Source organism: Euprymna scolopes, chromosome 34 (genome assembly GCF_053919585.1).
Source record: "Euprymna scolopes isolate OS-2025 chromosome 34, ASM5391958v1, whole genome shotgun sequence".
NCBI classification, from domain to species: Eukaryota; Metazoa; Mollusca; class Cephalopoda; order Sepiida; family Sepiolidae; genus Euprymna; species Euprymna scolopes.
In genome coordinates this window covers 52095880-52123349 of record NC_136515.1, presented here as the reverse complement: position 1 = coordinate 52123349, position 27470 = coordinate 52095880, and the positions used below count along the sequence as shown (strand labels likewise).

Here is a 27470-nt window from a genome sequence, read left to right as displayed (position 1 = left end):
TAGTTGTTCCCAGTGATCCTGCAAGTATTAGTATTTACATATTGGTGTTTTTCATAAGAGGCACTTTGATGTGTGTGGGTCTGTGTAAGAGTTCGTTTGCTGTTAACTCAGAAACGACTGGATGAGTCTTTTTAAGTTTTACAGAAATGCACTTTATCTGTCTGGGGGTGTTTTTAGAAAGGTTTTGTATCGGAATGTCTTTGATAAGTATCAAAAAATCAATAATCGAAAAAATTCTATCAAAGAAATAACAGTCAGATTTTGATCAAAGTTAACACCCTTATACAGCCTAAAATCACAAGTGAATTTGAAAAGTTTTATTACTACACAAACAACCGGGAGTAGATCCTTTGATAAGATAATGGTTCGTTCGAAAGGTAGAGTACGATTGAAAGATGATACTTGACTTCTGTATTTTAAATTTTAATTCACGCCATAAATACTTTTATAAAACCAACAGTAGATTCTCTACAGTGCAATGTAGACTATACTGTATCGTGGGCTAGGTCACTGTGTGGAAACAAGTGAAGTTTAGTTCTGGCGCACTGCGATGTGTCCACGACTAGAGCTGGCAATTTATCGATTTGACTAAAAGATGATCGATTTCACCGATTTGGATGACAAAATATTGGAAGCGTGAAACATTTGTTGATCTTCATTCAATTCCGGGCAACGTAAGGTCTCCCTACTAGTATTTTTTTAACTCTATGTATTTAATTTGTGTTTTAGACAGACCATGTGGCCAAATCTATTGGGGGGCAGTTTTTTCTTTCGTGTTAATTATTACTAGCGGGACCTGTGGAAATTCTACAGGGGACTCATTCATATGTAATCTATTGGTGTTGGCATTCTGTAGATGTTCACCGTAAATGGAGACGCTCTGATATTATTGTAGCTTTTTTGTTAAAAGCGCAAAAGCATTTATATACGCTAGCAGAGACGACTGACGTAACCCGATCGTAAAGCACGCTTAAATATGATTTCGTATATATTATTATACAGTTAATGGTCTATCGATTTTTATATATTATAAAGTTGCGATTTCAAAAATATATATATATATATATATATATATATATATATATATATATATTTATATGGATGTATCAGCTTAGATCGAAACCAAAACCAAAACTTATGAACAAATATATTTACAGATGTATAACTTGAGGTTCTTCAGCTATAATCGAAACCGAAACCAAAACTTATGAAGAATTCTTGGTAGAATTATTTATAAAACAATAGATTACTTAAGTGTCATCAGCTATAATCGAAACCGAAACCAAAACTTATGAAGAATTCTTGGTAGAATTATTTATAAAAAAAATAGATGACTTAAATGTCATCAGCTATAATCGAAACCGAAACCAAAACTTATGAAGAATTCTTGGTAGAATTATTTATAAAACAATAGATGACTTAAGTGTCATCAGCTATAATCGAAACCGAAACCAAAACTTATGAAGAATTCTTGGTAGAATTATTTATAAAAAAAATAGATGACTTAAATGTCATCAGCTATAATCGAAACCGAAACCAAAACTTATGAAGAATTCTTGGTAGAATTATTTATAAAAAAAATAGATGACTTAAATGTCATCAGCTATAATCGAAACCGAAACCAAAACTTATGAAGAATTCTTGGTAGAATTATTTATAAAAAAAATAGATGACTTAAATGTCATCAGCTATAATCGAAACCGAAACCAAAACTTCTGAAGAATTCTTGATAAAATTATTTATTACAAGAAATGGAAGTCCATAACAATTAAACGACAGTCACTCGGATGTAAGCGTGACACACAAAATAAATAACACACACGCTATCTTATTGATATAGAGATCCTGTCTGGTTTTCTAACTACACTGGGTTTATATGTAAATATTATTATTACGACTTGTACTACTATCTTTATTGTTGCAACTTCTATTATTCTTTTTAGTTACTGTGTTTTAATATGTTTTCTCTTCCCGCCGAATGACATGCTTCGCCTTTTTCGTTTTAAGTCGACTTTTTCACATCAATAACGCATCGGTCACACTTAAGATATTTCTGTCGAAGAATTATAAAAGAACGCATAACTTTTGAATACGAATTCTTCAGTGAGACAAATCCCAGAAGATTGGAAGCGTGTATGCAATTTTGGATTTTAATCCAAGCAGTTATCCAACCGTTACCAGGCTTAAAATCAATTCTCTCGACTGTCGAGGATAAAATTGATTTAAACCTTAGAAACGAGCTGCATTTTGTGTCGATGCTATGAGTATCAATTTTTTTTTTTTTTTTTTTAATCTACAGGATTGCATAATTTGCTATGTACGGCCTTTCATCAATCGATTAGGAATAAGTTTGAAATAATATGTATAAAAATACCAGCATTTTTAGATGAGTTAATTTATATTAATGTACTAGCGTGTCACCAGTTATCAAGTCTAAAGAATAGAATAAGAAAAAGGGATTAACTGCGAAACAACACGATAACTCGTAAAAAAAGACCCTGCCCCCTCGGGGGTCCGGGCGACAAGATCAAAGTGTAGTATCTGTTCCGACAGATGCTGCAATCTATGACTAGCTATGACTAGCAAAGACCAGATGTGGGGGCAACCCCACATGCCTGACCATTAACCAGCTCCCATTTCCCACCTCTCGGGAGCTGGTCCCCTTTTTCCCTTCCCCCTCCCTTCACTCCTCACATTAAAAATCGGCCTTGTGCCTAATTTGCTCGGTGGGGGAGCAAATAAATACCATCTGTTCCGACAGATGCTGCAAAGCTAAGACTAGCAAAGACCAGCTATGACTAGCAAAGACCATATGTGGGGGTAACCCCACATATCTAAACTTGGTCACTGAAGGGGCAACCCTTCATACCAACAGTTTCTAATCCAGCTCCCATTTTCCACCTCTCGGGAGCTGGTGCCCCCCCTTCCCTTCCCCTTCCCTCCATCTCCACATTAAAAAACGGCCTTATGCCTAATTTGCTACGTGGGGAAGCAAATAAATACAAAAAAAAATACACCATAACTCGTAATGATGGTGATAATTTGACTAGAGGGCAGCCCAACAACAATTTGTGTGCATTGGACTTGAAAACGACCGAGTTATCATCAGATGAGAAACAACTCCGCGATATCATGTTCGTAGACGTGCAGTTTACTCATAGAAGTTTCGTTCAGGTTTATTTAGAAACTATTAACAGTGGTTGCAGGTAGACGAGTTTCGTTGTGAATGTTTTACAGGGAAGAACATAGATTGAAGCTTAGTCAAGCACCTACCATGAAATTTATGAAAGCGTAAAGCAAGACTAGTTATGTCTCTTTTGTGAGCAAGAGATAATAATAAGAAGAAAAAGGGCGATTTTGAAGGTTGTATTCTACCAGGTGTGAAATGGTGTTCTAAGTAGTACCTTCCCATACGTGATAATAGTACTCCTCCTTAGGGCGTATTTGGCTCTTGGTAGAAGATTACGTCAGGAGTGAGATACCTTCTGAGGCGGTACAATGACCCAACTAGTTTTCCAGCCTGATCTGGAGTAAATATCAGTTTGCTAAATCGAGAGGCTTACATCAAGACAGTAACCATTTATAGAGATGTGTTCTGTCAGACGGGAGCTCAAATCTTTCCCGTTGATGTTGCGTTGCTTTGGACCGAGTGAAATAATGAAGCAGTATTTTTCCCAACAGAAATTCAAATGTTTGAAAACTTGGCAGCAATAGTGTTGTATTGGCGAATTTGAGTGTGTGTACGTGTCACTATTCTCTATATAGTGGGGTTCTTTACTATCTGAACCCTAAGTTATCGTGATGCAGTCTATTTATATTCCAGGATCAGTCCAAGTGTGTTGCGTGCGTGTGTGTCTGACATGACATAAACACATGTATTTCAACATACAACATCAACTTTTCAACTGCGTCGTTGTTCTTTTGGTCCACCTGGAACTTCTTCTGTTCTTTGAGGGAAGCTGGAAACCTGTGGACGTATGGATTTCAACTCCAGAACGATGGTTAGTTTTATATAGTTTTTATTCACTTTCCCGGTGTCGAACGCAGAAGAATGGAAAGTGATATCTTTGCTTGTGGTTAATTCTAATCTCTTATTTGGAGATACGTAATCTCCCTCCCAATGGGGAGATGGGGCGACTTGTTAAACCGCCCGCTCTCTTTGACGTTCAAATTCCAACTTTACTATATGTCCAGTCAACCTGATCATGTTGTAACAACCACGTCCTTCCGGTCAGTTATTTTTAGAACTTCCAGTGAAACTTGTCCAGTTTATACCTCAATAATGTTTTGAAAACTTTTATCAAAACATAGCTTCCCATCTCATCTATTGTTTATCTTGCCCGTTAGATAGATAGATGGACCGAGATAAATAAATAGATAGCTAAATCAATTAATAGATAAATAGATCGACAGAAAGATGAATAACAGATAATTTATTGTGTTCAACGACTACATAACAGCAGCAGCTTCACTTTATTAACTGTAATTTGTAAGCTTATCATTCGATTGGGCTCATATTTTACGAGTATCATTTGAAGGTTAGTACTGTATATAAATCATATGATTCTTTTATTATTTGCGCTATTTATAATTCGAGCCGAAACTTATTAAACGTTATAATAAATAACAAAAAAATACTACTGTTTTCATTCTGGATAATTTTATGAACATCCAAAAACATTGCAAGAGTTTGTGACATATTTCCATTCTTAAGCGATATCTAGACATTACGGTATAATTGTAAAATCTTTAAATAGAAAAGATACTACACTTTTATCTTAGCTCGAAAGCAAAAAAAAAAAGTGTATATTAGTTCGAGTTTCATGTTCAACTCAACAGCGATACCATGGAGATGATGGCGGGTTAGTGCTTAACGCCGCGGGTGTGTTAAGTTCGAACCCAGTTCGTTCCACAGAAACACTTTCACTTAAGGACGTTGGCAACCCTCACATGGTCCCTCTCGTATGTACCCAATACCCGTCTAGAAATAATTCTAAATAGAAAGATATCAAGGAAAGGAATGCCAACAAGTTATCATGAATGATGCCCAACAGCGACAAATAACAACAGAAAAGTGACGGTAGTTCAGGGATTGACGATACGAACTTACAGCTTGGGTGTGCCAAGTTCGATTCCAGCTTGCTCCACAAAAATTTTCACTTAAGCAACCTTCATGTTGTCCCTACCCTAAGAACTCAATGTCCTGCTAGAAAAAAAATCTTTACTATTATGTAAAACGGACTTTGTCGTCGTGTGTGTGAGTTCGTTTCCTATGTACTTGAAAACGGCTGAGCCGAGTTTTATGAAATTTCACACGAACGTGCATTATGTGCCTGACAGGGTTCTTAAATAGCTTTTGTGTTATTATTATTATTATTATTATTATTATTATTATTATTATTATTATTACTATTATTATTATTATTATTATTATTATTATTATTATTATTCGATAAGTATTAATAATCGATAATCGAAATAATGCGATGAAAGAAGGAACATGCGCTTTTGACCAAAGTTAACACCTTACACAGCCTAACATCACGAGAGCATTTGAGAAATTTTATTACCACACAAACCGAAAGGCCCAACATATAAAATGAACAGGGGCTCATTCGAAATGAATGTTTTTTGTCTAAATCACAATCGCACCATGATACTTGACTTTTTCATTTTAAAATTAAATTCAAGCCATTATCACCGCACAAGCAGAAAGGCTCGGGATATAAAATCAACAATAGGTTCTTTGATATGACAGAGGCGCGTTCGGAATTGATAATTCTGTTTAGAGCACAATTGAATTATGATACCTCACTTTTGCATTTTAAACTTTCAATTAAATCATTATATATATATATATATATATATATATATATATATATATATATATATATATATATATATATATATATATATATATATGATGAAAATAATGGAAATAGTATTCCGAACAAAATAGAGAAAATAAAAAAGGAACAAACCGTATTATGTGTTCACCAACGTTTCGTCTTTATTTCGAGACTTCCTCTGGGTGAATGAGATTAAGAAACCAAAAAATATTCCAGTACAAAATATTTGAAAAAGTTTCACGTGCACAGTGTGACGCAGTTCTATTTAAGAGAAACGGAAAAATTGATGTTGGAAATTCAAAAAGGAAGGGGGGCTGGCGCTGTTAAAGAGAAGGAAATTTTAGTGACGTCATATAGTCGTTAATTTAATTTTAAAACTATGAACGCAAGTTTATATTCTTATTGGGAAAAAAATATATCTGTTGAAATTTAAATATAAGTTTGTAACAGGAATGAAATGAGTGTTTTTTATGTAATTTATTGATTGAGATTATGTGTTAATTATTACAGGGGGTGTTTGAATGGTGTGAGAAAGTTAACCTGTGTCCACAGTTAAATAATGTTCTTTTAATAACAGTTTACTTATTAATGGCGCTATGTTATAGAAACCTCCACGTTGTTTAATAGTGCTTGAAATTGCAATAAGACTCCTTGAATCTGCGCTTATCGCAATTTCAAGCACTATTAAACAACGTTATTTTCTCTCTCTCTCTCTCTCTCTCTCTCTCTCTATATATATATATATATATATATATATATATATATATATATATATATATATATATATATATGATTTTTTTTTTTGGAAAAAGAATTCCAGCAGAGTGCTCAATTAAAAGGAAAATCCAAATTGTAAGAGCGTATTTATATTTTGTGTACAGAAAGTTGTTAGTTGAGACAGATCATTGGTACCGTCGGTTTCAAGCCCGATAATAAGGCCCGTTTAAGGTATCCTTATCAAGCTCTCTTCAGCCAATATTCGTCTATCTTATAACCGGAAGTGTGAAGTATATATACCTCGCGAGTTCACGTTTAAATCTCGTTTTGTTAAATCCCCTCCTTTTTTATCGGATGATGTAATACCTAATTTTAAACTTTGAATTATTTAAATTTAAGATCTAATTTCGAAAAAAATTTTCCTTATATAAATCGATTTTAATTTGAACCCAAATTAATTTAAAAATCTCTTTTCTTATGTATAAAAAACTTTAAAATCTATATTGGTATCGGTTAAAAACTTAAAATCGTTTAATTATATCGAATTACGTTTAAAAATTTCCAAAAATACGTTTAAATACTTTTTTCCATCCTTAGTAAGTTGCACTCTCTTTAACATCTCAAAATTCCAGAAACTATATATATTAAGACTCTGAGACCTTCTCTTTGCAAACAAAAAGAGAATCTCTTAGGGCTTAATCTAGTTTCTATTTAATAATTAATCCACCCCACCCCCCTCTTTTTTCCCCTACTTTTTCACCTCCGATTCATTGTTCTCTCCCCGTTTCTTTTTAAAACGTAATTAAGCTCGATTTAAGCTCTGTTGAGCGAGCCTCGAAACCGGTCAGCTGACGCATTCATTTTTATTTTTTAATTTCACAATCTAAAACAAAGAAAGTTTTCGAACAAGTTTAAATTTCGTCTTTACATAGCCACCATATATATATATATATATATATATATATATATATATATATATATACATAGATATATATTTATTATATATATACATATATATATTTATTATATATGTACATATATATATATTTATTATATATATACATATATATATATTTATTATATATATATTATATATATTTATTATATATATATTATATATATTTATTATATATATATACATATTTATTATATATATATACATATTTATTATATCTATACATATATATATTTATATATATATATACATATATATATATTTATTATATATACATATTTATTTTATATATATACATATTTATTATATATATACATATTATATATATTATATATATATACATATTATATATATACATATATATATACATATTATATATATATACATATTATATATATATACATATTACACTGGTCAACACAATATTTTTGGCAGGCAAAGTAAGACTGGTTTCTGGGGTTTTCAAGGGCACTGAATCCGAATCTGACATTAGTTTTTTCAAATTGGCTCTAGTTTTTGAGATATCACAGGGGGTCGTTTGTCTGAAATCACCCATTCGCGACCATAGCTAAACGTACAAAAAACGGCGCATAAATGTCAGATATTGATTTTTATGATAATCTTAAACCACAAAGACAGTGTAAAATCTCAATCTAACAAGTTAAGTTAGATATAACATCATTTCATTTATCCTATAACTGAACACTTTTCATAGATTTCGAGGATATACAAAAAATTTGCTAAAAATTTGCTGAATTTTAATTCTCCAAGTGAAAAAAAAACATTTGCATAATCAGTTATATATCATAAATTAATGCAAAGCATTATACACTAGATTCTTAGTTACAATGAACACACAAAAAAATATTTTATTCACAAAACTAAAATTGACGTTTATACGATTTTCGCTTGTGAGCAACTTTTGGGCAGTCTCTCAAAAGGTTCCAGCAGTAGTCTGCCATCATGTGCTCATCCCATTTGCCTTGATAACTCTCTTCCATTGTTTTGATGTCTTGATAGAATCTCTCTCCCTGCTCCTCACTGTAATCACCAAGATTACCAGGAAATCTGTCGAGGTGGCTAAACAAGTAATGAACTTTAATGCTCATATTTGCCCCTAGTTTTCCGTATGCAGTAAGCATCTTACGGACCAATTGCTTGTAATTGTCAGCTTTGTGATTTCCCAAAAAGTTTGTCACTACATCTGTGAAGGACACCCAAGCATTTAACTCAACCGTGTTCATATGATTAGTGAAGTCAGAATCCCTCATGAGCGTTCGAATCTGAGGTCCATCGAAGATGCCACCTTTAGCTTTTTTGATGGAAAGACCTGGAAATTGCCTGCATATGTACTTGAAGCAATCCCCATCCTTGTTCAACGCCTTAACAAACTGCTTCATGAGCCCTAGTTTTATGTGCAATGGAGGGAAGATGATTCTATCCCTGGGTACCAAAGGCTCATTGATGACGTTGGCTGTGCCGACTTCGAGACTTTCTCGTTCTGGCCAGTTCTCCCTTCTCCAGTGCTGGATTCTTGCTCTGCTATCCCACAAACAAAGAAAGCAGGGATACTTTGTGTACCCACTTTGCTGACCAAGCAGAAAATTCACCATTTTCAAGTCCACACAAATCAGCCATTTATGAGTGTTGTAATTCAGCTTTTCAAGAACAAATTTGATAGCATCATACTCTTCTTTCATCTTGGTAGAATGGCCAATTGGTACAGGAGCAAACTTATTGCTATTGTGCAAAAGTACAATTTTTAGACTTGCTTTCGAGCTATCTATGAAGAGACGCCAATCTGCTGGGTCATATGATGAGATCCCCATGCAGTTAAGAAGTGCAGAAACGTCATTACAAAAGACCAGGTCGTCTTCTTTAGAAAAGAAACGAAGCAAGCTGCCTTCCCTTGTCCTATAGTATGTTACTTTTGTGCCAGAATCAAGAATGTTTTTCTCTTGGAGTCGTGATGCAAGAACTTCAGACTGCTCCTTCGACAAACAAAGGTCTCGCACTAGGTCATTAAGTTCAGATTGATTGAAAAGCTGAGGGCCATTTGAGGGTTCTTCATAGTCACTACAGCTATCATCACTTGATATTGAAAGATCAGCTGGAATCTCTTCGGTTTCATCGATTTCAGGCAAACTGGTGAAAACAGGCAAAGGTAGATCCTCAGAGTGCGCAACAGGACGGATAGCAGAATCCAGGCTCGGATACTGCCAATTTGCTTTCTTGTGCTTGTTAAACCCCGTCATGTCCTTGAGACAGAAGTAGCAGTCATCATAATGATTGTTGGGCTCTCTCCACACCATTGGTACAGCAAACTTCAACTTCAGCTTACCGTTGGTCCAACCGCGGAGACTTTCTACACAGGTTTTGCACACCATATGTGGGGCCCAAGACTTGTCTTGGTCACCAAGTGTCATATCGAAGTATGCTTTGTACGCCCTCTTGACAAAGTCTGTAATATTCCTCTTTTGTTGTGCCATCAAATACTGTCCACAGATGTAACAAAAGACATCCGGTTCATATCTACAACATCTTCTAGAAGAACTCATTTTATCTCTGGAACTCATTTTCAACTGTGGAATTAAAAAGAAAATTCTTAATTACTGTTTAATTTATACTGCAACTATATTTATGGAACATGTTATTAAGTAATTACAGTATATAATTATATAAAAACTCTCCCTATATAAATAATTATATAAAAATTCTCCCTGAAATACTTCAATATATACATAATCATTATAATGATTCAATAATATCAGAAAATTATTATTTACTGCTTCTATATTGAAGTATTTCAGGGAGAATTTTAGCAGTTTAGGCTTATTTGGGGCTATCAGTATCTTCTAAACTAGAGCCAATCTGGCAAAACCAATGTTATATTCGTAATCACCGACCTTCAAAACCCCAGAAAACACTCCTAGATGGTCTGCCAAAGAAAAAAAATAAAAATTTGTTGACCAGTGTTATATATATATGTACATATTATATATATATATATACATATTATATATATACATATTATATATATACATATTATATATACATATTATATATATGTACATATTATATATATACATATTATATATATATACATATTATATATACATATTATATATATATACATATTATATATATGCATATTATATATATACATATTATATATATATACATATTATATATTTACATATTATATATATACATATTATATATATATAAACATATTATATATATACATATTATATATATACATATATATATACATATTTATATATCTACATATATATACATATATATATGCATATATATACATATATATACATATTATATATATATGCATATTATATATACATATATATATATTATATATATACATATTATATATATACATATTATATATATACATATTATATATATATACATATTATATATATATACATATTATATATATACATATTATATATATATACATATTATACATATATACATATATATATAAACGGAATAATCACGTTTGATTCACCAATTCCCATCAGATCTCCGAAGTTAAGCAACGATGAGCCTGGCCAGTACAAGACGGGTGACCCTTTTGGACACCCATGTGCTTTTTGTGCTCTCCGCTTATCTCTGCATTGTTTCCAGTCAGCCTAAACTTCTTGCCATTACCTTAAGCAGTGCGGATTCAAGAGAGGCGTCGTTGAGATTGCGCAACTCTTGCCACACAATTACACGCGCAGCTGCCCACTACAGGGGGTATTCTTTTTCTTTCGGGACTGAACGGAGACATCGATATATATATATATATATATATATATATATATATATATATATATATATATATATATATATATATGAATAAAAAGGAAAAACCAACAAGAGTAAAAATAAAAATAAAATCAACGTTTCGTCCCTATTTCAGGGGACATCATCAGGATTTCTAGGCAAGGATGTACAGGAAAACGGTCATATATCACATGCGGAAGAGGAGAAGTTCAGTTCTCTTTCTGTTCTGGAGAGAAAAAGTTTCGTGATGAAAAGAGAATTTATATCTAGAGTGTGTGGAGGGGGGTCGGGTTATATACATATATGCATTTTTTTTTATCAACCAGGGTCTAAATTAATGTTTTGTTCGTTTCTTATTATATTACCTATGATTGGGGCTACATTATAAAATCCTTTTCTCTGTTTGATGGTATTAATGTTTGAAATTAAAGCAGATTCAATAAGTCTACGTTTTGCTCTATCTGGGATGGATTTTAAGATTTTTGCACGTCCAAAGCCGAAATCTTGCCTTATTTTACTCATTCTGTCAAAATGGACAACCAAATTCTAAAACCACAACTGCGGAAATACAAAAACATCTTAATCGCAGCAAACTCTCAAAACAACAGAAGAGTTTTTCTAGAGGAATGTATCGAGGAGAAGGTTATACCAACATGCATCCCCAAACATTTTAAATTTTCGGACCACATTTTCCCGAAGCACATTGAAAATAACCTATCATCATTTACAACCTTTTTAAAAATCCAAAGCTCTCACCTCTTTCGAGAAGCTAGAATATTAATTACCAGTCTTTAACAGAAACACAAAATACTACCCAGCTCAATCAAAAATACTATTACACTTACTATTGCTATTACTGTCACTATTGTTATTACTATTACTATTGCTATTACTATTGCTAATACTATTACTATGCCTATTACTATTGCTATTGCTATTACTAATGCTATTGCTATTACTATTGCTATTACTATTGCTATTGCTATTACTATTGCTATTACTATTACTATTGCTATTACTATTGCTATTGCTATTCCTCTTGCTATTACTATTGCTTGTGCTATTACTATTGCTATTACTATTGCTATTGCTATTACTATTACTATTGCTATTACTATTGCTATTGCTATTCCTCTTGCTATAACTATTGCTTTTGCTATTACTATTACTGTACACATAGATTCAACAAATCTGTCACAAAACAAATATATAAGAAATAAATATCATCAAAACAAATAAAACTTACTTTTCTACCTAAGTGGTTAATATTTTAATGTTTTTATTAGATATAACGTTGTTGTATTCGACTCCAAAAACAAGCAGTGCTTACCGATGTATTAAAAAAGGCAAATGGCGGCAGACTCTGTGTTAAATAAGTTTGGGAAAATATGTTAAAACTAAACTATTATAAAAATACTTTTAGAAACCCACGCAATGTATTTTACCGTAACATAGGCTGACATATATTCGGTAGATTTCTAACAGTATTTTTATATTTATTTTAGTTGTAACGTATTTTCCCAAACTTTCGTATTCAACACAGAGTCTGCCGCCATTTCTATTTTTCAAATGTATCGGTAAATACTGTATGTTTTACGAGCTGAATAAACACTTTTCATTAAATAAAAACACTAAAAAATTACTCAACTTTTTGGAATCTATGTGTATAGTAAAACAAACCCAATATTTCTATTAGTCTGTCCGTTAATCTGTCTCTCCATTCAACTTTTTCCTCATAAAAACTGAGCTGATCTGGCTCAGGTTTTTGTACGGAACTTGGCTTTGATAAGCTGCTGCTTACTAACATTTATGGTATCCGTTCGATTCACGAATAATAAGGAATGCCACTGATAAGTAACCACAGTTCTACATTGAATCTCTTTTTCGAGGAAACTACTGAGCCGATCTGGCTGAACTTTTGTGTGGACCTTCGTGAGGACAAAATGCTGCGAAACTAAAGGATTAATAAGGATTTTTATTCAATGCAAAATTAGCACAAATTGAAACCTAATCAATCATCAAATTGGTTAGAAAAGCGTTTTTACTTGATATTCACCACTAGTCAAGGCCCGAATGCCACTCGAGGATAAAGGTTAATGAATGTAAATTGTAGTGTATGTAATGGTATAAATTGGTTAGAATTTGATTATTTATGTAGACGAATCAGCAAGAATTTGTTTTCATTGGATTTGAAGGCTACCATGTTGTATTAAACCGGGAATCTGGACAGCGGAACAGTGTACCACAGGCGGGCAGTTCTGGGAAAAAAAGCTTTGTTAAATCACTCTAAGATTAATGGTGCTCTGTGTAGATATAGGTATATATATAAAACACTTCAGTGTGCTAGAACGTTTTCAGCCTAAATTCTGCTCAATTATGCATGATGTAGAAACTATGCATAAAAAGAATTAAGTATAATAATTAAATGAAACCCATCAGCTGAATAGAAGCCATGAAATGAATAATTAATTAATTAGCGAGACCTGTGGAAATTCCACAGAAGACTGATTCATATGTAATATATTGATGTTGGCATTCTGTGTATATTCGGCGTAAATGGAGACGCTCTGATATTATTGTAGCTATTTTGTTATGACTAAAAAAGTATTTATCCAAGCTAGCAGGGATGCCTGGCGTAGCCAGGTCGTAAAATACGCTTAAATATGATATTTTGATTCTTGCAGATTTCGTATATATTATCACAGTATTAATGTTCTAGAGAGCTTTATATATTATAAAGTTGCGATTTCAAAAAAATAATAAATAAAATATCCATATGATCGAATGTAAACTTATGAATATATATATGTATATATATATATATATATATATATATATATATATATATATATATATATATATAACTTTACTTCCTTCAGTTATAATCGAAACCGAAAAACTTATAAAGAATGTTTAATAAAATTATTTATTAGAAAAATAGATTGCTAAGGTGTCATCAACTAAAATCGAAACCGAAACCAAGAATTATGAAGAATTCTCGATAAAATTATTTTTAGAAAATCGATTATTGGAGTGCCATTAGCTATAATCGAAATCGAAACCAAAATAAGCATATTTTACAACCGGGCAATTCTGGGCGTCCTGCTTGTTATATATATATATATATATATATATATATATATATATATATATATATATATATATATATATATATGGGGGGGTGCGTACATTTTCAGCATAAAGAAACCATGTAAACTAACATGTATTTAAAATCTGTAATATTTTGCTATGATTTAGGTTATAAGATAGCTTATTAAATAATTTAATCTTATGTTGGTCGTGTTTTTGATTGACAATGAATTCGGTAATATTTTTAAAAGCATGTATAAAACAGAGACACATATTATACCTTTCCTTGTAGAAAACTTCTACATTATTTACGCCAATCGATGTTGTTAACTTGTGATGCTATTAAAAGTAAAAGATCCACATATACTAATTTTTAAAATTTTTATTTAAGGCCCGAATCAACATTGAAATAGATATAACATATAACATCTATGTATTCCTGAAATCCCAGTCCTATACAACATAATTTGATTAACATCTGTGACTTGGAAGTCCACGTTTAAATCAATGTTCAGATGTCTTTCCTGACGGTAATATTTGCACCTTCACCACGTTTTCAAGATGGCGTCGTTATCTTATTTGTGAAGTGCAAGTAATAGATATTTCATAGTTTACATATCTTTCATTTTATATTAGTTTATTTTATATGATATGCGGCGTAATCACATTGTTATATATAGATTTATTGTATATAACTAGCAGGCCGGCAGGTATTGCTCGGTCGTAAAATATGCTTAAATATGATATTTTGATTAAATATGATATTTTGATTAAATATGATATGTTGATTAATGCAGATTTCGTATTTATTATTATATTATATTGGACCCAATATATAGTAATTGTTTTAAAAAGTTTAAAAAATGACTCGCACGCTACCATCAAGAATCGAAACCAAAACGTTTAGCTTACGATTTACTTTTTTTTTCCTTTGACGGTAATGCCTGCGTTTTGAAGACATGTTTTGAAGACATGTTTCTGTAAGGCTAAAAATGAAAACATGAACCAATACCTATTGGGTTACGCATGCATATTCGTAATGTCGTTGTTCGACATTCACATGGCAAATTCCATTTCTTTAATTTTCACACTTTTGCAGTGGTTTTCCCCGGCTAAACCCCAAATATAAAGCTTCGCATGGGTTCGACTACCCTATATATAAAGTTTTATGTGTGGAGACAAAACTGACAGAATTAGTAGTAGGCAAAATATTTTAAAACAAACACACACACACAAACACACATATATATATATATATATATATATATATATATATATATAATAACTTTTTACGCAAATATTATGCAAGTATAAATCATGTAGAATATCTGCATGAATATAATCACACGTAATAGTTAACAAAATATGATCATCCAATAAGAAAACCGAAAAAAACTAACAGGGAATTGAATAAAAATGAATGTTTGAAAGAATATGCAAATTAGCTTTTTTTTTTTTTTAGATGAATGCAATTCCACAACCCATATATAGCAAAGTTGTATTTTTTTTAATAAATAGTACAGGCCAATAAGTCTCCTGTGCGTCATGAGTAAGTTGCTAGAATCTGTGTTAAATACAGAAGTAATCAAACATCTCAACAAAAATAACCTTCTTAGTGACACTCAATATGGTTTCCGTTCTGCTAGATCTACAGCAGATGTCCTTACAGTTATATCGCATAGGATTAGCAAATCTCTCGACGGTGGCAATCTTTCAAGGGCAATTGCTCTTGACATATCTAAAGCCTTTGATAGAGTATGGCATAAAGGTTTACTTCATAAGATCGCTAGCTATGGTATAGCTGGAAAAGTCTTCTCAATTATTAAATCATTTCTTTCTGATAGGTTCATAAGAGTAGTAGTTGAGGGGCAAAAATCAGAAGTTCACAGTATTAATGCCGGTGTCCCTCAGGGATCCATCCTGGGCCCAACTCTTTTCCTGATCTACATTAATGATCTTCCAAATCATATCCTTACATCATTTGTAGACATTTATGCTGACGACACTACCATTTATAGTACCACATCTAAGACAGTAAACGACCAAGTTCTCTCCAATTCTCTCTCCTCTGATCTTGAGCACGAAGTACAATGGGGAAAGGAGTGGCTGGTTACTTTTAATGCATCTAAAACCAAGCTTCTCTCTTTACATCATCAACATTCTAATCCACATTTGTCATCAATTGAAATGAATGGCTCTCGTCTTCAGGAGGCCTCAAGTGTGTACAAGCTTCTTGGCTTGACCATTACTTCTGATCTTAAATGGAATACGTACATCAAATCTGTTGCCAAGGCCGCTGGAAAAATGGTGGGATCTTTCTATCGATCCGGTAGATATCTCACTGCTATTCTCTATCTATATAAGAGCCAGGTACGTCCAAGGATGGAATACTGTTGCCACATCTTGGCAGGAGCTGCTAGAAAGGACGTAGCCTCGTAGGAGATGTCCTTTTCTCCTCCTTGCAACCTCTATCTCACAGAAGAGATGTTGCGAGTTTGTCTCTGATGTATCGTTATTTTCATGGAAAGTGTTCAACTGAGCTTCAATCTATGGTCCCCCCTCGCCAAACTTTCACAAGAAACACTCGTCTAGCTGTAAACACTATCAATAATTTCCCCCACTCTTTATCTGTGCCTAAACCTAAACGTAGATTCCATGAACAAAGCTTCTTTCTTAGAACTGCACGCCTGTGGAATTGTCTTCCGTTTTCCTGCTTTCCGGCTGACTACAATATGGTTGTGTTCAAGTCTAAAGTAAATAAGTTCTTGATTAGCCGTTCCATATAAGTTATTAAATTTGCCAAATTTTCATTACTAATGATTACTATATTGACCAATTTCTACTGTACACTCTTTAACCCTTATCCTTGAGTGGCCTCTGGGCCTTGATAATGTGGTGATGCCTTCGTAAAAAAAAAATGAGTTTTTAATATGAATATCAATGCATAAAACAAAAAACAAATTTAAACCAGTACAGATATACGGCATAATCACATTGACACACTGGTTCTCGTTAGATCACCGAAGTTAAGCAACGTAGAGCCTGGTTAGTACCAGATGGGTGACCATTTAGGAATTCTATGCACTCTCTAGGTGCTCTCCGGTCATGTCGGCATTGTTTCCAGTCATCCTGAACCTATATATATATATATATATATATATATATATATATATATATATATATATATATATGAATGATGATCGCTGCATCTTTCCAGATGATCGCTCTCACATTGAGTTCTCCCAATCTCGTCGTCCATGCCGCAGATTTGCACATCTTGAGGCAGATGTGACATACAAATTGAGCAATTTCCTTCGAGTTGACTTCATCTGGAGGTTGAACTGTATTCCTATGAACAATCACATGTCTCCTCAAACCAGTAGTGGACTTGCAAACTTTGCTGAATATTAAACAGATCGTTTGGTTCGGACTAATAGGTGCAAAGTTAAGCTGAACAGGAGTTTTGTGTGACTTAAGGTGGTTGACGTAGCCAGCTTTTGACAAAAGCACTCATTCACAAGTGTCGCATTTCCAGCTCTGTGTATCATGGTTAAAACGATCAATTCGCTTCAGATTGCTGTGGGACTGCTTTCTTTTCTCTAGAGCATCACAACTTTCACGTACAAGCTTTCGCCACTTCGGCTTTGCAGAGTAAGTTCTTCCCATGTGTCGATGTCGATTTGTAAGACTTCCAAATTATTCTTTGTAGAGTCTCTGAACCTCTTCCAAGGCTTATGTTGAGGGCGCTTGCCATTTTCCAGCTCCCCGTAAAAAATTTGTTTGGCAGCCTGCAATCTTTCATTCGAACCAGGTGGCCCACCCAACGCATGTGAAATCTGATCCCAAGGGTCTCTCAACACTAGAGCAACATGCTCTCAAAAAGACTTCAGTATCGGCTACTTTTACTTGCCACTTGATGTTTAAGATACGTCTCAAGCATTTTTGGTGAAATCGTTCAAGCCACTTAATGTGCCTTTGATGCAATGTCCATGACTCCGATGAATACAATAGTGTGGTTAGCACACAGGTCCTAGTCCTGTCTGATCAGGCCATACTCTATTCTGAAACCTTCCAAAAGCTACAGATGTCTTCTGAATTCGTCTGCGGATTTCAGTGTCGAGAGAGCCATCCCTCAACAGAGAACTATCAGGGTAGACAAACGAATCAACTACTCCTATAATATTCAGATCCAAAAGGCATTTGACACAAAGAATTCGAAGGTCTTTTATGGACTCCTGTGTCAGATAGTTGGTCCTCTTACCTCTTCAGTATCTCGCCAGATGTCGAAAGATGTTTCTGCTGTCATTAAGGATCCAGAAGATATCTTGAAAAGATGGCAAGAGCACTTTACTGATGTGTTTCACAATCCCTCAGCAGTAGATGCTGATGCAATTGATAGTCTACCACAATGTGATATCATATTCAGAATAGATTGTTTGCTTAGTCTGGTTTAGATAAAGTTGGCTATCGCACAAGTCAGCAGTGGCAAGGCACCTGGTTTGGATGGATATATATATACACACACTTGCCCCTGATATTCAACAATGTCGACTTAAGAGAGGTGCGGTTGGAGATTGCGCACCTCTTTCCACAAAATTTTTATGCGCAGGTACCCTTCTTCATAGGTCCCGAAACGACTGAGTCTATCTTTTGCAAACTTCACACAAAGGTAATTTATGTCTGGCAATTTTCTTAGCTATGTTTTGTACAGAAGTGCATCCGATAAGTATTGAAAATCAAAAAAAAAAAAAAACAATCTTAAAAAACATATTTTCTCTCTAATAGATAAAATAAGAATTTTTACGGGAAAATATTTTACGTTACATATATATATAGGTTCAGGATGACTGGAAAATAATAAAATATCAGCAAATCATTTCTTCTTTAAAAACAAACAGATTTATTGTCATCTGGAGATTGAGCTCAGTGGCACAGCATTCAACTACCGATCGAATGATCCCCTGTTCAAGTCCTGGTGTACCTCACCATTTTATTTTAATTTTTTTTCATATTAATGAGTCCAATTTACGATAAAAGAAGAGGCCCATTTAAAATCACCGCAATTTATTTCTTCTTTTGCGTATTTTAAAACTAAATATTAATCAAAAGTGACTCTTCCAAGACATTCATCGTCAAGCCCAAATATTAGCTGACGTAATATTGTAAACAAACACAGACAGAATTAGATGAACGACATTATTATTATTATTATTATTATTATTATTATTATTATTATTATTATTATTTTATTTATTTATTTATTCGCGAATTAGTCCATCGTCAAATTATCCATCGTAGAGGGTTAATTCTATGATAATACATACGTAATGTACATAAATTAAAATATCATGTTTAAGCGTATGGTACGACCGGGCAACGTCGGACGTCTAGCTAGTATAATATATATGCATAATGATGAGCAATAAACTTACAACTTCTCGAAGGGAGAATGCAAAGCCATGTTGGTGCCCCTCTTATGAGTGCAGAAGACCGGTGCTATACCTGGTGTAAAATATGATCAAATTCTGTCGTAAAATTACACCCTTCTGGAGGTTGGGGGTTCAATCCTCAGTGCAGGCGACCGTCATGATACAAGTTACAAGATGCTTAGAACTTCTACCAAGTTATGATTGACGGAACGAAAGCCTGCTGCACCCTTGGATTAAATAAAAGATTCAGTACAAAAGAACCCCGAGTGCGACAAGATACACCTGAAGAAGATCGGAGATTACATCGACCGAAACGTTGTTAAAATAGCATTTAAGGATGGGAGTAATAATAATTTATGACGAATAATAAATCCTCATCTCAAAGGTTACGGAAAGTAATACTTTTCTAAACATAGAAAATAAAACATAATTTTATAACCCCCTCCCCTCTCGCTCACTCTCTCTCTCTCTCTCTCTCTCTCTCTATATATATATATATATATATATATATATATATATATATATATATATATAGTAATTTATAAAATATATATGGCGATTAAGCTACACTGAATATTCGGCGTTTCATCCACTATAGGATTCGTCAGGCTTATGCGCGAATTCTGTGGTTGTTTCTCGTTTTTATATATGTTGAGGATTTTAGTTAGCCAATCAGCTTTCTAGTATCCACCGCGCCCCTTCCTATCAGCCAATGGACATGCATTTTATGGAACAAAGGATCTGTTTTAGAACTAGGTTAGTGGTTTAAGGCAGACGATTTTCCTCATTTCTGCTCTTTTTTTTCTTTTTTTTTCTTTTATTATATATAAATATACATATGTGTACACACATACATGCACACATGCATACATATATGTGTATATATATATGTGGTCGTTTATGTATATTCATGTTTATTCAATTTATTTATTTGTTTGTTTTCTATTGTCTTTGTTAGTTTTGAAGCTATTTTGTATCGCTATCCTAGAGTAAGTTTTATTTTGTGAACACAGTTGTTTGCTCTTTCTCGTCTACAGTTTAATAGATTTTGGGGTTCTTACATATATATATATATATATATATATATATATATATATATGTGTGTGTGTGTGTGTGTGTGTGTGTGTGTATATATCTATATATATATATATATATATATATAGAGAGAGAGAGAGAGAGAGAGAGAGAAGCTATTTTGTATCGCTATCCTAGAGTAAGTTTTATTTTGTGAACACAGTTGTTTGCTCTTTCTCGTCTACAGTTTAATAGATTTTGGGGTTCTTATATATATATATATATATATATATATATATATATATATATATATATATATATGTGTGTGTGTGTGTGTGTGTGTGTGTGTGTGTGTGTGTGTGTGTGTGTGTGGGTGTATATATCTATATATATATATATATATATATATATATATATATATATAGAGAGAGAGAGAGAGGGGGGTATAAGGATTAATAATTATTGATTATGAATCAGTTTCAAAAGGATGAACAAACAAAATCAAATTGTGTGTACCATCATTCTGGAAACGATATTCGTTTTATTAAAATTGACAATAAACATTGACAAAGATTGTGTTATTGAATATAGTCTCCTCCCTCATCGGCACAAAAAGGGAAAAGTGTTTTTGCAGTAAGTAAGGTGGATAGTCGTGAAAATATTAAAAAACATAAGAAAAATGTTGTAAATTTTATGTTGATAATGAAAATAGAAAATTTGGGGAAATCTATCTATCTTCTATATCTATATCTATCTATATATCTATAAAAACAGAGATGTGTGTGCCACAGACGATTTCTGATTGGTTAATCCAATAATCACATCTCCTAAAAAACAATGGTTTCTACGCTCTTACCTTTACCATAAAATATTATGGCTTTATTTATTGTCCATCTTGGAAGGGTTTAATTTTTTCCTAACTTGCGATTTACAAATTAAAAAAATACGAAACTACAATCTAACAATCGAACCTCTGACATCACGGCCGCCATTATGAAACTAAACTAAAAAAAAAAACGCGCGTTCACTCATGGTCTTTACATTTCGGGTTTGGTTACTTGTGCAGTTTTCCATTGACATTAAAAAATGGAAATATTTAAAAAATATATATATATTGTACGTACTCGTCATGGGATAAAGTTTTCCTACAGAAAAAATCACGTAATTTCATCAAGTAGTTATTTTTTTATAGCGAAAAAAGAAAAAAATCAACGCTACAAGCGAGTCATTATTAATTAAACAGAAAGTTCAAGTAGGGGGATTTCCCTTTTTTTTATATCGAGGCCAAATTTCGCAAATTTGGCCTTTTTTTAAAGCAGTTTGGCCTTCAAAATTTCTGTTTGGCCTTTTTCCTCACCGATGAAATAAAAAAAGCAAATAAAAACAACGCAATAAAACTTTTAAAAATACGGCACACTTTTGTTGTTCTTGTTTGTTTTTTTTGGTAATTTTCCTTATTTTTTTATTTATTCAAGATAATACTATTAAATGGACACTATTATGCCAAATTACCCCCCCCCCCAAAAAAAAAATGCACAAAGATTCGAGATTTAAGGTTTTGACGAGATAATTTAGCGAATTGTCCGGACTATTGCGAGAGAACCATCCATTAGTTTTTCCTGAAATTTTGCCACAAATTGTATTTCAATACATAGATGTGCATAGTAACAACATTTTTTTCCGAAAACTCCCGTTGCGTCTCCAGATTTCATCGGTGAATAAAAAGTCCAAACAGAACTTTTGAAGGCCAAACTGCTTTTAAAAAAGGCCAAATTCGCGAAATTTGGCCTCGCTATCATAAAAAAGTGGGAAATCCCCCAACTAGAACTTTCTGTTTGGTTAAGAATCAAGGTGGCTGATTTATATATTACTCGCTTATAAGACTATCAATACACACAAAAAAAATATAGATTTATTTTTGGGTAAAGTTCCCCCGGGTTTTCCTTTCACTTGAGTAAATAATGGTCTTTTGTTAAATATATGGCGTACTATTATCCTTATATATATGATGTTTATGTTTATATATATATATATAAGTGATAGTGTCTGTGTGTGTCTGTGCGTCTGTGTGCATTTCCCTACGCTAAAACTCTGTCAATTTTAAGCCTAGAGATTCGAAATTTGATATACAGGGTACTGAGATTTGGGAAAATCGATGTGATAGGTTTTCAACAGAAATTTGGCGATTAAGTGGTCAATATTCAACGATTTGACCTTTGAGAACTCTACCAAACTCCTCCTACAATTTTGGGTCTAAACACGTGATATTTTAGATATAGATTTCTTGGACATGGATCTAACTTATTAACTTTACTTGATCCCTAAACAATAAATGTTAAGAGGTCATAATAGGGGTCAAAGTTTAAAAAAATTGACCGTTTTTTTTTCTCAGCATTAACCTCAAAACACCTGGGCAACGCCGGGCACCGATTGCTAGTAGAAAATAAAAAGAAGGGAGAAAATTCTTTAAATACCTTATTGAGTTGCATTAGAAAATTTGTTTTAAAGAACGTCAGTACATATGTGGGTATGTTGTTGTATTTTGGCCACAAATGGTTGAAATAATTATTTACAGTTTATTTTTAAATTTAAAAACGCTGGATACATAAAAAATGTTTAACTGTCTTATTAGTGGACGCTAATTTTAAAATGCAAGGGGGATAACTGTTATTTAAAAAACATTTTTAACTTTTAGTGATCTAAGGGAGATAACTGTTTAAATTTTAGATTTATAATTTTGAATTATATATAAGAATTCCTTTGCTGATACATTTCTCTTTGTCTGCTTGTCCGTTCTAATTTTTCTTGAAACCTACTGGGGGGAACTGGCTGAAATTTTGTATGGTCGTTTGTTATTAGAAAGTGCAGCGACGTAAGTATCACGGTAACCGTTCGATATACAGATGTTTAGCGATTAATGACCACAATATTACATTTACTATAGAAGTTGAGAATAAAGCACCTATTCCAAATCAAGAGTCCATAACTTCTGTCGGTTTTTAATAGACTAAAATGTCTGGTTAAAAAAAAAGGCTCCTTCAGTCTTTAACAGTCTACGGATACCACCGAAGACTAGAAGCAAATGCCGAGATAAGCGGAGAGCACATACAGCGCCTAAAATTCCCAAATGGTCACCCATCTGATACTAACCAGACTCAACGTTGCTTAACTTTGGTGATCTGACGAGAACCGGTGTGTCAACGCGATTATGCCGTATATTATGCATCTGGTCTACACAGGGCGTCGCAAAAGTCGCGAATCATATACATTTTTGTGTGTTTCAGGTTGAATTGGACATAGTTGAGAACTTAACAATACATAAAAGAGTGTTTTAATCCTTACAAAGAAATCGTGCTACATTTCGCTCTGTAACTGAGGAATTCAACAGCACTCGTCCTGAGATAGAAGAAAAAAAATGAGACATACCATTATCATACCCCCATTAAAAGTCCATTTTGATGGGATGTCTCCTAGCGGCTTCGGCTGCATGGAGACAGGGTAGTACCAGTCAAGGATTCGTCACTTGACACTCAGCCCAACAGGTGACGGGCCGGGAACCGGCCCAGCACCTGTTGGACTGAGGTACACCGCCTGGGTAATACCTAGGAGGTCCACCCTCCCAGGCCTTGCCACCGGGCTTTCCGGTGGGGCAAGTTTATTGCTTGCTGCCTGAGGCGCCCCGACCGGGGAATGCCGACGGGGTTACTCAGGCAATTTTTAAAATTGCAGGAGTGCCCCTCCTTTAGGGGAGCCTGCGGGGTTCCCACTTTCCGGCCTTGTGCCACATTTTGCTGAGGTGGGCAGCAAATAAATATCTACCATTATCTGCCGTTTGATTACATGTTTCCGAGAAACTGGTTCAGATGTTGACCATAAGACGAAAGAGTGCAACTGATGAAGAAACATCAACTATGGTTTTGGCGAATGTTGCTAGAATCCCGGTGAAATAATTAAGGAAAAGAAGCTCAAGCTAACGATTGGCAAATCATAAGCACACTGTATTGTCAAGATAAAACGAAGTTAAAAGATTAATATTGAAAACCTCAACAGATTAAAAGTTTTATAAATAAAATTGATTCATGTATCAAGACAGAGGTGGAATAATTTGAGTATCTGTTACGATTCCGGTGAATAAAATAGATATTCGTATGTATTTTCATTAAAAAAAAATCTACATGGGGCGCGACTTCTCAGACACAATGGATGATTGCCGTCTCAAGATTCGTGTACTGTATATGTATCCTCAGGTGACTTTGAAAGCCTGCAGTTGACTTACAGGGACGATGGCATACATGCCACACCAAGTTCAATGTCTTAACGGGGTTGATTGGATCTGGATATTGTCTTTCTACACAACAATCTGCTCTGCCCAGTCCAGATGTAGATCTGCATACCTTACTGCATATTATACACATTGAGCTATGTGGTTGCTGTGGAACATTGAATGACGACGGTCTGGTATTGTGAGATTTCAGCAGGCTCACATACCCTGCCTTTGAAAGGAGAACCCAACCACACGTTTCACAGGTATAATTTGCGCGGTTTCCTGGCAAAAATTCAAGGTCTTCCCTCCGAAGTGCCGTTTTCAGCATTGCACGCTCCATTCTCTTAACCTGTAGAGAACCATAGCCATTTTTTACCCATTTCCGCAAATCGCCAGGATATACCGCAGTTTCTTCCCAAGTGTCGCTATCAATATCTGTATCTCTCAGAATACTTTTGAGGCCATATATATACGTATATTAATTTGTAAAATGATGTGTGAAATGTATCATCATCAGCAGCAGCAGCATCGTCATCAGCAGCAGCAGCAGAAGCATCGTCGTCATCATCATCATCAGCAGCAGCAGCAAAAACGTTAGTCGTGAAAACAAACATTTTATTTAAAAATAAAAATGCAGCAGTTTTAACGCTAATCTTTCTTAGTCCGATTTATACTCTCTCTCATATATATATATATATATATATATACTTCAATAGATTCGGTTTTTATTTTGTGTGCATTGATATTCATATTAAAAACCCTCTTTTCCATTTATTTAAAAAGAAAATACAATTTTCTTATATATGGATCGTGCAATTGCATTCATCTGCAAAAGATCTAGCTAATTTACATATTCTTTTAAACATTCATTTTAATTAATTCCCTATTAGTTTTTTCGGTTTTCTTATGGAATGATCATCTTTAGTTAACTATTACGTGTAATTATATTCCTGCAGATATTCTACATGATTTATACTTGCATAATATTTGCGTAAAAAGTTTATAGTAAACACAAAACCGTACTTGGCCTTCGGGACAAGATCACAGTGTAGTATCTGTTCCGGCAGATACTGCAAGCTATGACTAGCTAGGACTAGCTATAACTAGCAAGGACCAGATGTGGGGGCAACCCCACATGCCTGACCTTTAACCAGCTCCCATTTCCTACCTCCCGGGAGCTGGTCCCCTTTTTCCCTTCCCCCTCCCTTCACTCCTCACATTAAAAATCGGCCTTGTGCCTAATTTGCTCGGTGGGGGAGCAAATAAATACCATCTGTTCCGGCAGATACTGCAAGCAAAGACCATATGTGGGGGCGACCCCACATATAAGACCTTGGTCAATGTAGGGGTAACCCTTCATACCAATTGTCACTATCCAGCTCCCCTACTCCCCGGGGAGTTGTTCCCCATTTCCCCTTCAGTCCTCACATTAAAAATCGGCCTTGTGCCTAATTTGCTCGGTGGGGAGCAAATAAATACCATCTGTTCTTCAGATGCTGCACTTCAATTTCTTGTTCTCTGTCAGTGGAGGAGAAATCCTTCACGACTGAGACAACTTTTATTTTTGTTCCTTTTCTCCACGTTAAAAAACAACCCTGGTGTCTAACTCTGTCCCGTGGGGAGGCATTGTAAATAGAAACACAAAATTGTTTCCATATATATTTATGTATACGTATATATTTTTGTTTAATCTATCTATGTATCTATATATCTATAAAAGTGAACGTGTCTGTCTGTGTGTGTGTCTGTGTATATTTCCATATGCAATAACTCTGTCAATTTTCAGTCTACAGACTCGAAATTTGATATACAGGGTACTGAGATTTGGGAAAATCGATGTGACTGAATTTCGGCCAGAAATTTGGCGATTAAGGGGTAAAAGTTCAACAATTTGACTTTTGAAAACTCTACCAAATTCCTCCGACAATTTTTGGTCTAAACACTTGAAATTTTAGATATAGGTTATTTGGACATGGATCAAACTGAATAGCTTGATTTGAGCCCAAAAGAATACACTTTAAGGGGTCATAATAGGTCAAAGTTTAAAAAATTGACTGCTTTTTTTTTGCTCAACATACACCTCCAAATGCCCGGGCAACGCCGGGCTGAAATGCTAGTATATCTATAAAAGTGAACGTGTCTGTGTGTCTGTGTACATTTTCCTACGCAATAACTCTGTCAATTTTCAGTCTACAAACTCACAATTTGATATACAGGGTACTGAAGTTTGGGAAAATCTTTTTAATCCGTTTTCGGCCAGAAATTTGGCTGTTAAGGGATCAAAGTTCAACGATTTGACCTTTGAGAGCTCTGCCAAACTCCTCCGACAATTTGGGATCCAAACACTTGAAATTTTAGAT

At 33.9% G+C, this 27470-nt stretch overlaps 1 pseudogene; it reads right to left on the bottom strand.

The window, feature by feature from the left end:
• Positions 1–23948: 23948 nt before the first annotated feature.
• On the bottom strand, positions 23949–24065 carry LOC145259426 (5S ribosomal RNA; annotated as a pseudogene).
• Positions 24066–27470: the final 3405 nt, after the last annotated feature.